The sequence below is a fragment of the Puma concolor genome, chromosome A1 (genome assembly GCF_028749965.1).
Source record: "Puma concolor isolate L17-30 chromosome A1, mPumCon1.1.hap2, whole genome shotgun sequence".
NCBI classification, from domain to species: domain Eukaryota; kingdom Metazoa; phylum Chordata; class Mammalia; order Carnivora; family Felidae; genus Puma; species Puma concolor.
The window spans coordinates 7,920,565-7,935,370 of NC_141667.1; the positions used below are offsets into that span (position 1 = coordinate 7,920,565).

The 14,806-nt window shown below is 44.4% G+C and overlaps 1 protein-coding gene across 1 annotated transcript in view; it reads right to left on the reverse strand.

Moving 5' to 3' along the window:
• ATPSCKMT (ATP synthase c subunit lysine N-methyltransferase) overlaps positions 1 to 14,806 on the reverse strand; it is a 242,261-nt gene that overhangs the window by 46,811 nt on the left and 180,644 nt on the right. The window lies entirely within an intron of this gene.

Sequence of the window (14,806 nt, forward strand, 5' to 3'; positions counted from 1 at the left end):
CATTGCACTCTCCCCACAAAATCAGTGATTACAATCAAAGAAACAATTACCTTTCACAAGATTTGCTTTTAATTAACCTGGCTGTACCTCCTTGAAAATGCCACTACTAAGAGCACATCTAATGAGTCCTCCTGCCGTGGTAGTTGCAAGAACAGACGGACAATAAGCAAATGGCCTGATGGTGGTTCCTTCGTCCTCCACACCTTAAATCACAAGAGACTCAAGTCTGCACACGGGATCCCGGGAACTGGGCCTTGCTCCAGACAGCTTTTGAGGACACGGGGTTGTTCGGATGACAGGAGAGAGGGGGCTAGTCCTGTGAGATGGAAATGCTCCTTGGGAAGAGCTGAGACTTTTTTCCTGACTAGTTCTTAAAAGTATTATGTCAGCCTCATAAGGTGTTGTCATGACATTCTCCCAGTCTGTCGACCTTTTCACATCATTAGAACAAACCTGAGTCAATAGATCCCCTCGAGCCGGCCTCCACAGCCAACCTTAGCCACGCGGCCGCCGAGCACAAGCCTGCTAAATCTGCTTGTTCTGTTTAGAAGCTACGGAGGTGGGCACGGTGGCTAGCCTCCTGAATGATTCTTCGAGAAACCCAATTCTGAAAGTCCTTTTTTTTTTCCTACAGAAGCTTACCTACTGAGCACTCCTACATTGTCAACACATCTCTCCAGCAGGAGACCTGCGCTTTAACAGGTTGTCCTAAACATCAGACACCATAGCCTCCTCCAATGACCATCACCGAGTTGCAATCCTCTCTTGTAGTAGAATTCTTAGACATCCCTACCTTATCAGTAGAATGGCAGTAGTGTGTAGAGCAGGAAGAATTTGGGCTGCAAGTGTGTTTCCCTAGTATGGTTCTCAGCTTCCATAATTCTAGGCAACTATGCTGGGAAATTTTCCTGGAAGATTAACCATTAACTTTATCCTTTATCCTTGGCAGATCCAACACTGTGTATCAGCCCGGCCTCTAACGCTGGAGACTGATTTCCTTTTGAACATTCTGAATGCTTGAGCCCTCCCAGGGCAGTTGCTGGGTTTCAGAACTTGACTCGGGGTGGCTGGGTGGTTCAGTTGGTCCAGCTCTTGACTTCAGCTCAGGTCATGATCTCACAGTTCGTGAGTTCGAGACCCACGTTGGGCTCTGAGCTGACAGTGCAGAGCCTGCTTGGGATTCTCTGTTTCCCTCTCTCTGCCCCTCCCCTGCTTGTTCTCTCTCTCTCTCTCTCTCTCTCTCAATAAATACATAAACACTAAAAAAAAAAAAAAAAAAAAAAAAAAAAAAAAAAAAACTTGGAGACTCTCCGTGTCTGTAAAGCAATCAGTGTGGCAACTGGCTCTCCACCTTCTGGACACCTACTGCTTTTCTCCACTTCTCCACTTACAGTTACAAGTAAGTTACTCCCATGGTAGGAAAAAAAAAATCATCTAATTAAAAGTATATCTCTCATTTGTCCTTTAGAAAAGTTCCAGAATTCCATCCGACCCCCAAATTCCATCAGTTCAAACAAGAAAAAAAATGTATTGCCATGTAAATGAATCACCTCACAAAAACATGATATAGACTACTTTTCTTTGATAAATTTACCCATCGTCTCATATTTTCCAAAGATGAGCAAAGAGCCTCTGTTAACTCTCTTCCCTTGTTTCATTTAATTTGAGCTCAAATTTAAATGCAGTGGTTCCCTTAGAAACTACTGCAACCTGCAACTTTTATGACCAGTCTCTAGCTACAAACTCAAGCTTATTCACGAACATAAGTTTTAACATAATGTTGAAATAGAACTTAAAAACTGAGATTCTAGTGTTTTTATAATAAGGACTTATTAGTAAAGAAATGAAAAAGATAAGGAAATAAAGTTTTGTATATGAAACGAAGTATGCTGTTTCATAAAAGCCATACCTCTGAAATGTATTATATAAGTAGCTGAACATGCTGATGTCTCTTGAAATTTGCTGAGAATAAATTTGAAATTGCATTTCCATGGAAGTAATTGCCTATCCTCTAGAGCAACGGTTTCTAACTTCTTCAAAGATCCTTTTTGAATACCAAGAAATTTTAGCAAGAACTCCCACATGATCAGAAAAAGGCAGAACGCATGTGGAGAGAGACTCACAGGTCTTTGCCTTAACTTCACAGTCCGCCAGTCTGGTCTCACCAGCTGGCTTTCACAGATCCTGTGTGCTGATAGCCATAAAATTATCCAGAAATGACGGTCCCTGTGCAAACATTCTAGAACGAGCTCGTGGCTTACATGAAAGCTTCAGAGATCACTGTGTCTACACCAGATTTGCCTACGCCAGGAAACAAATGTCCTCCTTTCTTTCTTTTAGTGTCAATGCATAGTCTACTATTGATGTGTTACACCCCCGAAATTTACCTTTCTAGTACTGTCTAATTAAATCTAAAACCTGTTCACCTTCTTCTCAAGCGTAGGGTTGAGCTGTAAGAATGCAGAGAATTCAAGAAGGACCTTTCTATATGCAAATAATAAGTGTGATAACTTATCATCCCCTCCATGGGGATGATTATCCACATAAATCTTAACAGTGCCATTGAGAGCTGCATTAAATCATCCCACTGGCCCGTCGCACTGTGGGTGAGAAGCTGGCATTTTTATATATTTAACCCTATTGCACTTTGACAGGAAATCACACCCTGTCCATATGCACCATCTCTGCAAGAAACCCAGGTCAGAAATGAGCGAGGCCCAGCCCCACCTGGCTTGTGGGCACAGGCATGCAAAGTCGTGCTGCTTCCCAACCCCTTGTGCCATCGAAGTTGCCTCTACAATGAACGTGTTGCCCTTTGGAGAGGGGATTTTCTAATTTCCACACTCTCTGGGAGATCTTCCCCCTGACAAACAGGAATTCTGCAGGCTCTTGTTTAGAAATTGTTCTTCCCTGGCCTCTGGCATGCCTCACGACTTATGTATCATTCCGCGTCTGCCTGTGGGTCACAGAATCATAGACATTATCTGGATGGCATGAATTCAGAGGATCCACCAACTTGAATGGGGGGAAATGTTACAGCTTTATTTTCACTCATCTCTAACTGGAAGTTAGCATTTCCTTCAAATGTGAATGCAGGCAACAAACCACAGTTGTCTTGGAGACATTATCACCAAGAGAAATCGCAGGTGTTTTCATATCACAGTAATGCTGCACGGATATTTCAAAATATTTACTGTTGTCACTATTTCAAAATGCAGGTAGCTGTTAGACATGCCATGAGAGCTTGAGCTTGCTTTTAGTGTAGTTACAAAGAAGCCTACATATCGCTACATCACCAATTTGATACATATATTTGCTAAGTATATTTTAACAAGATTGGTTGCCATTGTATCCTTTGTGTTTTATTTTGTGCACTTAAAACCATAATTTCCTTTGCCTTCTGAGACGTGTTGAGTAAGAAGTTGCTGTGGCTGAAGTAAAAGAGGCTGTTGCCTGTTTTCTCCTCTACGGTTTTGATGGTTTCTTGTCTCACATTTAGGTCTTTCACGGGGACCCCATCGAGATAAAAAGCTTCTGTACAGCAAAGGAAACAATCAACAAAACCAAAAAACAACCGATGAAATGGGAGAAGATATTTGCAAATGACATATCAGATAAGGGGTTAGTATCCAAAATCTATAAAGAACTTACCAAACTCAACACCCAAAAAACAAATAATCCAATGAAGAAATGGGCAGAAGACATGAATTGACACTTTTCCAAAGAAGTCATCCAGATGGTCAACAGACACGTGGAAAGATGCTCAACGTCACTCCTCATCAGGGAAACACAAATCAAAACCACACTGAGATACCACCTCACGCCGGTCAGAATGGCTAAAATGAACAACTCAGGAAACAACAGATGCTGGAGAGGATGTGGAGAAACGGGAACCCTCTTGCACTGTTGGTGGGAATGCAAACTGGTGCAGCCGCTCTGGAAAACAGTGTGGAGGTCCCTCAAACAATTAAAAATAGAACTACTCTACAACCCAGCAATAGCACTACTAGGAGTCTATCCAAAGGATACAGGAGTGCTGATGCATAGGGGCACATGTACCCCAATGTTTATAACAGCGCTTTCAACAATAGCCAAATCATGTCAAGAGCCCAAATGCCCATCAATTGATTAATGGATAAAGAAGATGTGGTTTATATATACAATGGAATAATATTTGGTAATAAGAAAGAATGAAATCTTGCCATTTGCAACAACTGGAGGATACTGGAACTGGAGGGTATTATGCTAAGTGAAATAAAACGTCAGAGAAAGGCAGACATCATATGTTTTCACGCATATGTGGAATTTGAGAAACGTAACAGAAGACCATGGGGGAAGGGGAGGGGGGAAAACAGTTTCAAACAGAGAGGGAGGCAAACCGTAAGAGACTCTTATACAGAGAACAAAACTGAGGGTTGATGGAAGGGGTGGGGAGGAGGGGAAAATGGGTGATGGGCATTGAGGGGGGCACTTGCTGGGTGGGATGAACACTGGACGTTGTATGTAAATGGTGAATCATGGGACTCTACTCCTAAAACCCTGGGCACACCGTATATCCTGTATGTTAGCTAACTTGACAATAAATTATATGTAGGGGAGAAATATTCAAAATACATACATACATACATACATACATACATACATACATACATGCATACATAAAAACATTATTAGGAGGGGCATCTGGGTGGCTCAGTTGGTTAGGCATCTGACTCTTGACTTCGGCTCAAGTCATGATTCCAGGTCCTGTGATGAGCCCTGAATCAGGCTCCACGCTGAGTGTGGAGCCTGCACAGGATTGTCTCTCTCTCTTTCTCGCCCTCTGCCCCTCTCACCCACTTGTGCACGCACACGCGCGCTCTCTCCCCGTCTCTCTATAATTAATTAATTAATTGACTAACCAATTAAAACACACTTTGGAGAAAGGGTCCCTGGGACTCATCAGAGGCTCTAGGTCATAAAGAAAAGTAAGAATTCTTGCCTTGAAGCTGTGAGTCCTTGAATTTTCACTGCTGCTGCCACATCCTTGATCACCCTGTGCTTGGCTCCGTTGCTCTCAAAGCCCCACTGCTCTGCCCTACGGCCTCTCATGCTTGTGTATATAAGGCTGGTCTTGTTTGACCTCCACAAGCAAGAGACATTGTGGGCAGAAGTTCTGTCCAGGAGGACCCATCCTGACAGTCACCCTTTATCGATTCTTTCCTGGCATCTTACTCTTGGGGGAGTGGCACGAACTTCAGAGAGCACACAAAAACATTCCTTGTCCCCTCATGCATTTCGACCAAGTGTTAAGAGGCCCTTACAGAACATTTGATCTGCCTCCTAATTCCACAGTCAAGTCAATGGAATCCCTGACGGCAAAATGAACCCGCCTCAAAATCCCACAGCAAATTAACTGTCCCGACGCCCAGGAAAGTTCTCTTCTGTATACTACACACACACAGAGATAACAACAATGACGAGCATTTACATCGTGCTCACGCTGTACCACGCACTGTTTCGTGGTACTGTGCTTTACGTATATTAATTCCCTTAGTTATCATTATGAATCAATTAGGTATGTTCTGTGATTACCCTCACTTTACAGATGGGGAAACTGAGGCCCAGAGTGGTGAAGAGACTAACTAGGTTACACAACCAGTGAATGATGTAGCCAACATTCAAATCAGGCAGTGAGCCTGCTCTCAGCCCTGAACCATCCTGCCTCTCCAGCTAACCTCCACCAGTCCCACCATGGCTGATGACAAAACCATGCAGAAACGGGGCAGAGATGACCTCATTAGGCTTCAGTTCCCTTATCTTATAAAACAAGGACAGAAAAGACCTATCTTGCAAGGCTGGTCTGAAATGGAAATAAAACATATATATCAATGCTCAATGTGTTCAACGCATAAGTTCCTAAAATGGTAGTTGTTTTCATTTGTGGCAAGGTAGACACAAAACACTGTGGACAAAGACGAAGCAGGCGGTGACGGCCAGACCTTCAGGAGAGGGGGAATGAGCAGAAAACTGTGGCCCAAGTGGAAGAGAAGTTGAGTAATCCAGCCCACATTTGCAAAGACCTACTAGACACCTCCAAACTCCTAAGGATTAAGACTCGAGGGGCACCTGGGTGGCTCAGTCAGTTGAGCATCTGACTTTGGCTCAGGTCATGATCCCACAGTTTGTGGGTTTGACCCTTGTGTCAGGCTCTATGCTGACAGCTCAGAGCCTGGAGCCTGCTTCGGATTCTGTGTCTCCCTCTCTCTCTGCCCCTCCCCCACTCGCGCTCGCACGCTCTCCCTCTCTCAAAAATAAATAAACATTAAAAAAATTAAAAATCTATATATTGCCTCTTTCCCCCCAAATTCATCCCTGCTCCTGTATTCCTTTACTCAGTGAAAGTTGCTACATTCAACTTCTTTCTTGCCCTCCTCCTCCCATCCCACCCACAAACCCTGCCAACCTGCTCCAGAAATAGCCCCTACAACTAACTCAAAATATGACTCAAACACTGAATTTAACTCCTTCTCAAAATTAGCACCAGCTGACCAAAGAAAATCTGTATCAATGCTGGAAAATTGGAAAGGTTGAAAATGACATTCAAATGATACTCAAGGATTTTCCAAGCAATATAGTAACGTGAGACCAGCCACAGACTAGAATACTCTGGGCCCACCACTGCCAAATGCAGAGAAAACCCACTTGGGAACAAGTGGGAACACAGGCAGGGAGCCCCAGCTAAGTCCCACCAGCAACTCCTAGCTTGGAGAGCATGAGGGATGATGGGTTTTTGTTTTGCCTACTTCCCTTCCTTCTTTGGGGAAACTGTACATCTCCCTCCGGGCCCCCAAACATAGGACCTGCCACATCCTGACCACAGAGCTGAGTGCGTGAGCAAGCTAGGTCACACAGACTCCCTCTTGGGAGCTCAACTTTGAGGGATACATGACGGACAGAGGCATCTGGCGTTGAATCATCAGGTTGACAGCCACACCCTGGAGAGGTGGTCCAGAAGCTCTTGCTTCTAAGATCCCTAGAACTGTACGATGTCCTTTCCTCCTGAGGCCTAGTGGCTCCATCTTCCCTGGACTCCATGAGATGTTCAGTATCCTGGGTGTTTACTGTATTATTACACTTCATAACATACACGTACACTACATACATCCTTCTACATGGATCACTATTTCTTAATCAATGTTAAAGAAGAAAACAGCAATTCCTAAAAGAGGTTTGCTTCCAGGCAGTGGGATGGAACTCACTGCAGACTCAAATGAGAGGAAAAACTCATGCACTCGTCCTTCTAAAGACAATGGAAACCATGAAAATGACTTAGGCTAAGGCAACATAAAGTTTAGCCAAGGAGGGAGGGAAGTTAGTGCAATCCCAGTGAGGTTGAGGGCTTTGCTCAACTCAGTTAACTCAATAATTGGTGAGAGTTCATTTGAACCCTTAGGACATGGGCTGCAAGACCATTCCATTTGATGGGTGTGAACTAAGAGTCCCCACAGTCCCCCTATGAATGACCATAAAAAGGCTTCACGTGTCCATCTGAAGCACAAAGGGCCCGGGCATCCAGAGCATGAGTCCCAGAGAAAATTCTCCTAAAGAGAACCAACATCTTTCTGCTTAGGACGAGCATCCCAATATACCCGGAAACAGTGAGTTACTGAGCTCAGGCTGCCATAACAAAATGCCATAGACTGGGGGGCTTGAACAACAGACATTTATTTCTCACAGTTCTGGAGGGTGGAAGTCCAAGATCTAAGTTGCCAACATGCTCAGGTTCTGGTGAAAGCCCTCCTTCCTGCTTGCAGAACACCCTGCCTTCTCACTGTGTCAGCATGATGGGAAGGGAGACAGAAAGACGTTGGGAGGGAAAGAAAGAGGAAACTCCGTCGTGTCTTCTTACATGGTCACGAATCCCATTATGAGGGATCTATCTTCATGACCTCGTCCAAACCTAATTACCTCCCAAGGGCCCCACGTCCTAATGTGATTTCATCAGGGTCGGGCTTCAACATATGAATTTGGGTAGGGGCTTGGGACACAATTCAGTCCAGAGCAAATGATAAAACTCTTTTCCACTGAGTATCATTTAACCCTTGGAAGAACTTAAAATATGTATAGCCCATCTTAAAATACTCCCACATAGACAAGTTACCCCGTAGGCATGCTCAGTGGCCTTCTGGAGAACCCCAACCCTTGGCTGGTGTTCTCACTGGCAAACCCACACACACCGAGATGGCTGCAGCAAGAGTGTCAGCCTCCCAATTCTCCATCCATATGCAAGGATGCTCTAATTAATATAGAGAGGGTCAGAAAGGGATTTTTTGTTGGGAAAATGAGTGGTTCTCAAGCTACGTGAATGAACAAAATATGTCAGTAATAACCTCCATGCTTCGTGAACAGCATAGACCAGGAACTCAGTAAATGGTACCACTGCCATTGGATACCATAAGACTCCCATGTCCCGCCCCTGTATTGGGAAGACTCTGGCCTGCGGGTAATGTCGTATCTTCCTCCATGAACCTTCGGTGCAGTGTCATCAGACCACCCACGAGACAGAGAACTTGGGTTTCACCAAGCTCACAGACTTGGTAATAAGAGTTTGTTTTTACAAATACCAGTAAGGAAGGTTCGGCTTAAGACCTCCCTTCCTGTAACGTGGCTGAACCATGATTACCCCACCTGCAAGAACCAGTTCTCCGTAGGCTAGAATATCAACGCTCATATGTTACAACGGGGAACAACCTACGTATATCTCGTATGTGAAGTGTTTTTGGATAATTTGGTCTATCGGAACGAGCAAATTCTCTTTGTGGTTCCATTAAAATGTGCAATTTACTTCAGACGTGAGATTTTAAGCTGAAAGAATTTGGCTAGGTTTGTAAATAGCACTGGGATGCTTAAGAGAACTTGAGATTTACTATATCCATAAGTTTAATTTATCACATCAACTACATAGGAGAAATCAAATGTATTATATTTATAAATGCAGTAAAAATGTTTAAAGGAATTTAATTAACCAAGTTGTAAAGGGGGCTGATTATTTAAGGCAGTTTTGTCTGTTCAACTGGAACACTAATAAAAGCACCCTTGAATAGGATTGTTAAAATTCAATGGATTTATAAAAAGAACAATCAGATTTACAAGCAGGACTTAGAAGCTTAAAGAAAACAAGAATTTTACATTTTTTTATTTGAATAAATTGAAAATTAATCTGAAAGTCTAAATAGATGTAAGTCAACCCTTTCAGGGAGGGGGAAAAAAAGTCATGTTAAAGACCCAAACACTCATACCAAGAAATCAGAACTTTTAGGGGCACCTGGGTGGCTCAGTGGCTTGAGTGCCTGACTTCGGCTCAGGTCATGATCTCACAGTTCATGGGTTCAAGCCCCGCCTCGGGCTCTGTGCTGACAGCTCGGAGCCTGGAGCCTGCTTCGGGTTCTGTGGCTCCCTCTCTCTCCACCCTGCCCCCACCTGTGCACTCGCGCGCGCGCTCTCTCTCTCTCTCTCTCTCTCTCAAAAATAAAGAAATAAACATTTAAAAAAAACAAATCAGAACTTATAAATCACTATCCATTTTGATGCTGGCATTATTTTCCCACAGAATGAACCAGTTCTAGGATAGTTGTGACTCTGCACCTTTAATAGTAAAACAATCTTGAGGATGTATCTTCGATATACATATATTTATCGACACCCTGCAGTGCACACTGTGAGGCCCCGCCCAGAGCCCCCTTTGATGAAGGACATGTTGCCCAGCTGCTCAGAGTGCTGCGGGCAGGCAGCCTCAGTGGTCAGACCCTTGAGGGATGCCCGAGCTACACAGGACCTGGCTGACTGCACAGATCCTACCCAGAGACTCTGCCATGAAGGGCTGGCCAGCCGGGACCGGCTCCGGATGACTCTGAAGGTCATCCTAGCCACCTGAGCTCTGCCCAGGGGTGGCCAGAGCTGCTACGGGGTCTGCATCAGAGCTGACCCAGGCCCCTGCCCCATCCCTCTTCCTACAGCTCCCTCCCACAGAGGTCAGGGCCCAGGATGCCCCCAAATAAACGCCCTGAATGACCAACCCCTTCCCAGGGGCTGCTCCCGGGAAGCCCAACCTGTAACACAAACTGTGCCCAAGCCTCTCAATTGCTTTGTTAACCAGGAGACAAGTTTAATATCCTTACGGTTTTCATATCTTCAGAGTGGGAAAGAGAAGTGAGGAGGCCAGAATTCTGGTGAGCCATAAAGTATGGCTAATGGAGAGATTACCTGCTAGATGGTCTATACTTACAGGGGAGACTCCATCACGGCCTACATAACATACTGTGCTTCATCTTAAGACACATCTCTTCACATATTACTGTCTCTGGCTTTGCTCCCGGCGAGGCGACTGGTCTTAGGTCACTGCCATCACCCACACAAAAACAGGCATCAAAACTATCAGCATCAAACCCTGCAGGGTGGACATCTGCTTCCAGGAAGGGAGTAGATGTACTTTTCCTGACTCCGTCCACTAAGTACAATGAGAAACCCTGAACATTACACAGAAAACAAATATAAAGAGGCTCTGAACGATGGAGAAAAGGCATACACACTGGATGAATCTCTAGTTATGCTAAGTGGGGGAAAACCCATTTCAAAATGTTACATACTGGGGAAACCTAGGTGGCCCCAGCAGTTAAGTGTGTGACTAGATTTTGGCTTAGGTCATGATCTCATGGTTCATGAGATCAAGTCCCATATCTGACAGTGTGGAGCCTGCTTGGGATTCTCTCTCTCCCTCTCTCTCTCTCTCTGCCGCTCCCCTGCTTGCACTCTCTGTCTCTCTCAAAATAAATAAATAAACATTTTTTAAAAAATGTTACATACTGAGTGACCCATTTATAGAATAGTCTCAAAATAACCAAACTTTAGAAATGGAGACGAGACTAGTTACAGGGATGAAGGAATAATGGTATGAGAAGGAGGCACGTGTGGCTATAAAGGGCAACATGAGGAATCCTGCTAGTAACGGAAATTTTCTGTCTTGACTGTATCCGTGTCTGTATCCTGGTTGTGATATCGCACCGCAGTTTTGCAAGATGTGACCGCTGGGGGAAAGTGAGTAAACGGTGCACAGGGTCTTTCAATACTATCCCCTGTAACTGCGTGTGAACCTACAGTTATCTCAAAATACAAAGTTCAATTTGAAAAAAAAAAAAAAAAGCATGCAGGTTGAATGTTAACGATCGAGAAGAAAACCCTGTGGATGAAGCAGACGACTCTTTAACCCCTTGGAGCCAAACACTTGTAGGGAAGGGCTGGAGAACAGCGAGTCACATGCCTTTTGCAACTTTCCATAGTTGACACCAAAGTTTGTTCTCCGAGACGGATTTACCATGAAAAAAACAAAATTTAAGCTGCAGGACCCCTCGCTTGCACAGACCCTACCGAGGCCCTGGCATGCACCTTAGCAATGTATTCGCTTGAGTACAATTTGCAAAGGTAAAATACTCGACCGGCGTTGGTGAGGATTGAGAACACCTTCTACTCTGATTTGTCCTCCTATAGCTTCTCCTTGTGTTGGGCAGGGGCGAAGTGGCCACAGGCATCTTGGGGACCTTGTTAAGGGGAAGCCGAATAGGAGAAACAGCCTGTTTGGTAGCTGAGGTTACCACATGAGGTTATCACATGGCTCATAATCACGTCCAAGCATAACCACGCTATCACCAGTTATCTCAATAGAGGAATGCTTCCAGGATTTCCCTACCACGCACTGTGTCGTCTCACCCAGCATGACACAGAAGTGTAGGTCCAGAGGTCATACTCCAACCTAAACATTATCTATGGCCCCTGTTGGGACTGAATCATTTACCCCCCAAATTCCTAGGTTGAAACCCCAAGCCCCAAGGTGACTGTATTTGAAGAAAGGGCCTTTAAGGAGGTAGTGAAGGTTAAATGAGGTTGTAAGAGTGGGACCCTAATCCAAGAAGACCAGCGTATTTATAAGAAGAGAAAGAGAAACCAAGGATGCCCGTACACAGCAAAAAGCCCACACGAGGTCACAGCGAGAAGGTGGCCGTCTACACGCCGAGGAGAGAGGCCACAGGAGAAACCAAACCTGCTAACACCTTGATCTTGGACTTCCAGCCCCCAGAACTGTGAGAACATAAATTTCTGTTGTCTCAGCTGTCCTGTTCTATGGTTCTTTGCTATGTCCGCTGGAACAGACTAATACAGCAGAGGGCAGTGGTGGAAATGCACGGAGCCTGGAGCCAGTCAGTGCGAACTTGTCCCAGTCCTCAAAGGTGTAAAACTGTAAGCAGGGAGCTCAGTTAGCATGAGTTCAAACCCGAATGGAGGTGCTCTTCCGTAGAGAAACTCAAGAATGAACTGTGGGGCACCTGGCTGTCTCAGGCAGTACAGTGTGCAACTCTTGATCTCGGGTTTATAAGTTCGAGCCCCACACTGGGTGTAGAGACTACTGAAAAATAAAAATCTTTACAGGCGCCTGGGTGGCTCAGTCGGTTGAGCGTCCAACTTCAGCTCAGGTCGTGATCTCGCGGTTCGTGAGTTCAAGTCCTGGAGCCTGGAGCCTGCTTCAGATTCTGTGTCTGTCTGTCTGTCTCTCTCTCTGCCCCTCCTCCCTTGTGTTGTCTCTCTCGAAAATAAATATTACATTTTTTTTAACCTTAAAAACAAATGAAATGTTCACAGCTAGAAACAAACCACACCCTCTTATAAAAATCACACAATTAGAATCCCTCTGTCTTAAGAGGACAAACATGTAACAACACATCAAACTGTTGGTGGATGAAGTCTTACATATTCTGTGGGTGACGTCTTACGCATTCTGGTACATGAGATGGCTTTTGAGCAACACCGTGGCATCCCGTCCTGACGCAATCCAGCTGGCGCAAATGAAATAGCGTGTAAAATCAAAGCAAAGCAATGAAATGCTCCAGAAAATCAAGTGTTGTGATGACCAAACTGCTCCTTATATGGAAGAATAAGTCGCTTTGATGGCTGTTGCCATGTGGCAATCAGAGTATGCGGCCAGAAAAGGTATGGAAATGGGCATCATAGATTGATGCAGTCGTGCAATTAATGGGAAGTATCTACGTTCTTTTTTTGTATTTTGTATTTGTGGTATTTGACAGCTTTTGAGAGCAAAATTTGACTTCACAAATCTGTAATGTTTCAACATTTTTTGCTTCTCCCATTTTAAATAAATAACCATGATTGTAACCTGATTTTGTCTGTAATGTGCAATTTTGTGGCCTCCCTCCCCAAATTTTATAACCTTCCGACTCCACATCACCTAGATGACCCCTGCGGTAGCCGCATGATGACAGAGCTAGGTAAGAGCCGGTCCCGTGGCTTTTTGTTATTTTTAAGAAAAGACACAGCATCAGTGTCCTTGATGACACAAAGAGTAGTATTGGGTTAACCAGAAACAAACAAACGAACAAAAAATAAACCAAAAAATCAAATAAAACCGAAAACACCTGTTCAGGCAAAAAAGTGAGAAAACTCGAATTTGTGATGTGAAGTTTTTTTTAGGAAAACTGTAACCCATTCTTCATCCATATTTTTCCCTCTTAACGTATAAACATGCTGGACATATGGTAAAAATCTAAGTCTAATCCAAAAAGCCTCTTTCGATAAGTATACTATAAAATTTTCAAGTGAGAAGAAGCACTGTCATCAATTTTACTGCCGGCATTTTTTCTTTTTTTAGCAATACATAAAATACTGGCGTTTGACATTAGTGACGGCATCCCAGATTTGGTAAAATAGCCAAGCGTGTGAAAAGCGGTCGGTTTTAATCTACAACCTGGGAGCGGCTCACCAACATTTTAAAGACCCCAATCAGAAATCTCCCCTCCAGGGGCAGCCTCTTAATATCTGAAAGACCTTTTTCAAAAGCCCACATTGCACTTCAACTACCGCACTCAGATTCTATCAGGGGGTGTGGTTAGAAATAACTATTTTTTGTTGGTGAGATGAGTGGTTCGAATCGGTGAATTGGCTGGAAATATTTTCCAGCACCACTGCTCAGGCGTGAGCAGGGTATGAGAGTCTGACCGGCTATCCAGCACACGCCCACAAGCCCAGTAAGCGTTGCACTCCTTGCAACTGCTAAGGATTCTATTGTGTGGTCTGACCTTCAGAGAGCCGCAGGACAGACGGCTGAGCCTTCTCTGAGCTTCCGAGGACAGGTTTTGTGCCCCTTGCTAAGCAAAACTTATTTGGTGGCTGAATTCATTATAAGACTCGATTTCACCGTGGACACTTGGGGATGAGGTCACGGAGGGCAGAAGCTACAGCCTTCACCCACCTGTGCTCTCGAAAGGGAACGTATATCCACAAAAAACACCAGACATCTGTGAAGATGCAACTGACCACCTGCAGCTGGGACCCCACCCCGTCCTGACGTCCAGTCACCATCATGACCCTCCCAAACCAAAGCCCCTTCTCCTAGACACCCAGAGTATAGCTGATTCAAGAGCCACAACTGATTCAAGCCACAATCGTGAACCTTCATAATTATTATCATGAGAATCTCTCTCCCCGGCACAAATATATGAATGAAATGATACTGGCAGGGGTTCACCTTTGGGACATTCTTTTAATTATGCCCCAGGTAATTAGTTTGTTTCTGAAAGTGGCCCCAAACTTACCCATTTGGATTCCCTGTTACTAACAGACATATAGTGGTTGCTAGGCAACATCATGCATTGTTATTTCTTCATCTAATTTAAAATTCTCAGTTCGCAGTAAAGGTCTTCAGAGGGAAGTTATTGTGTGGGGTGGGCCAGATACTATTTTTCACTATAGCCCATTCAAT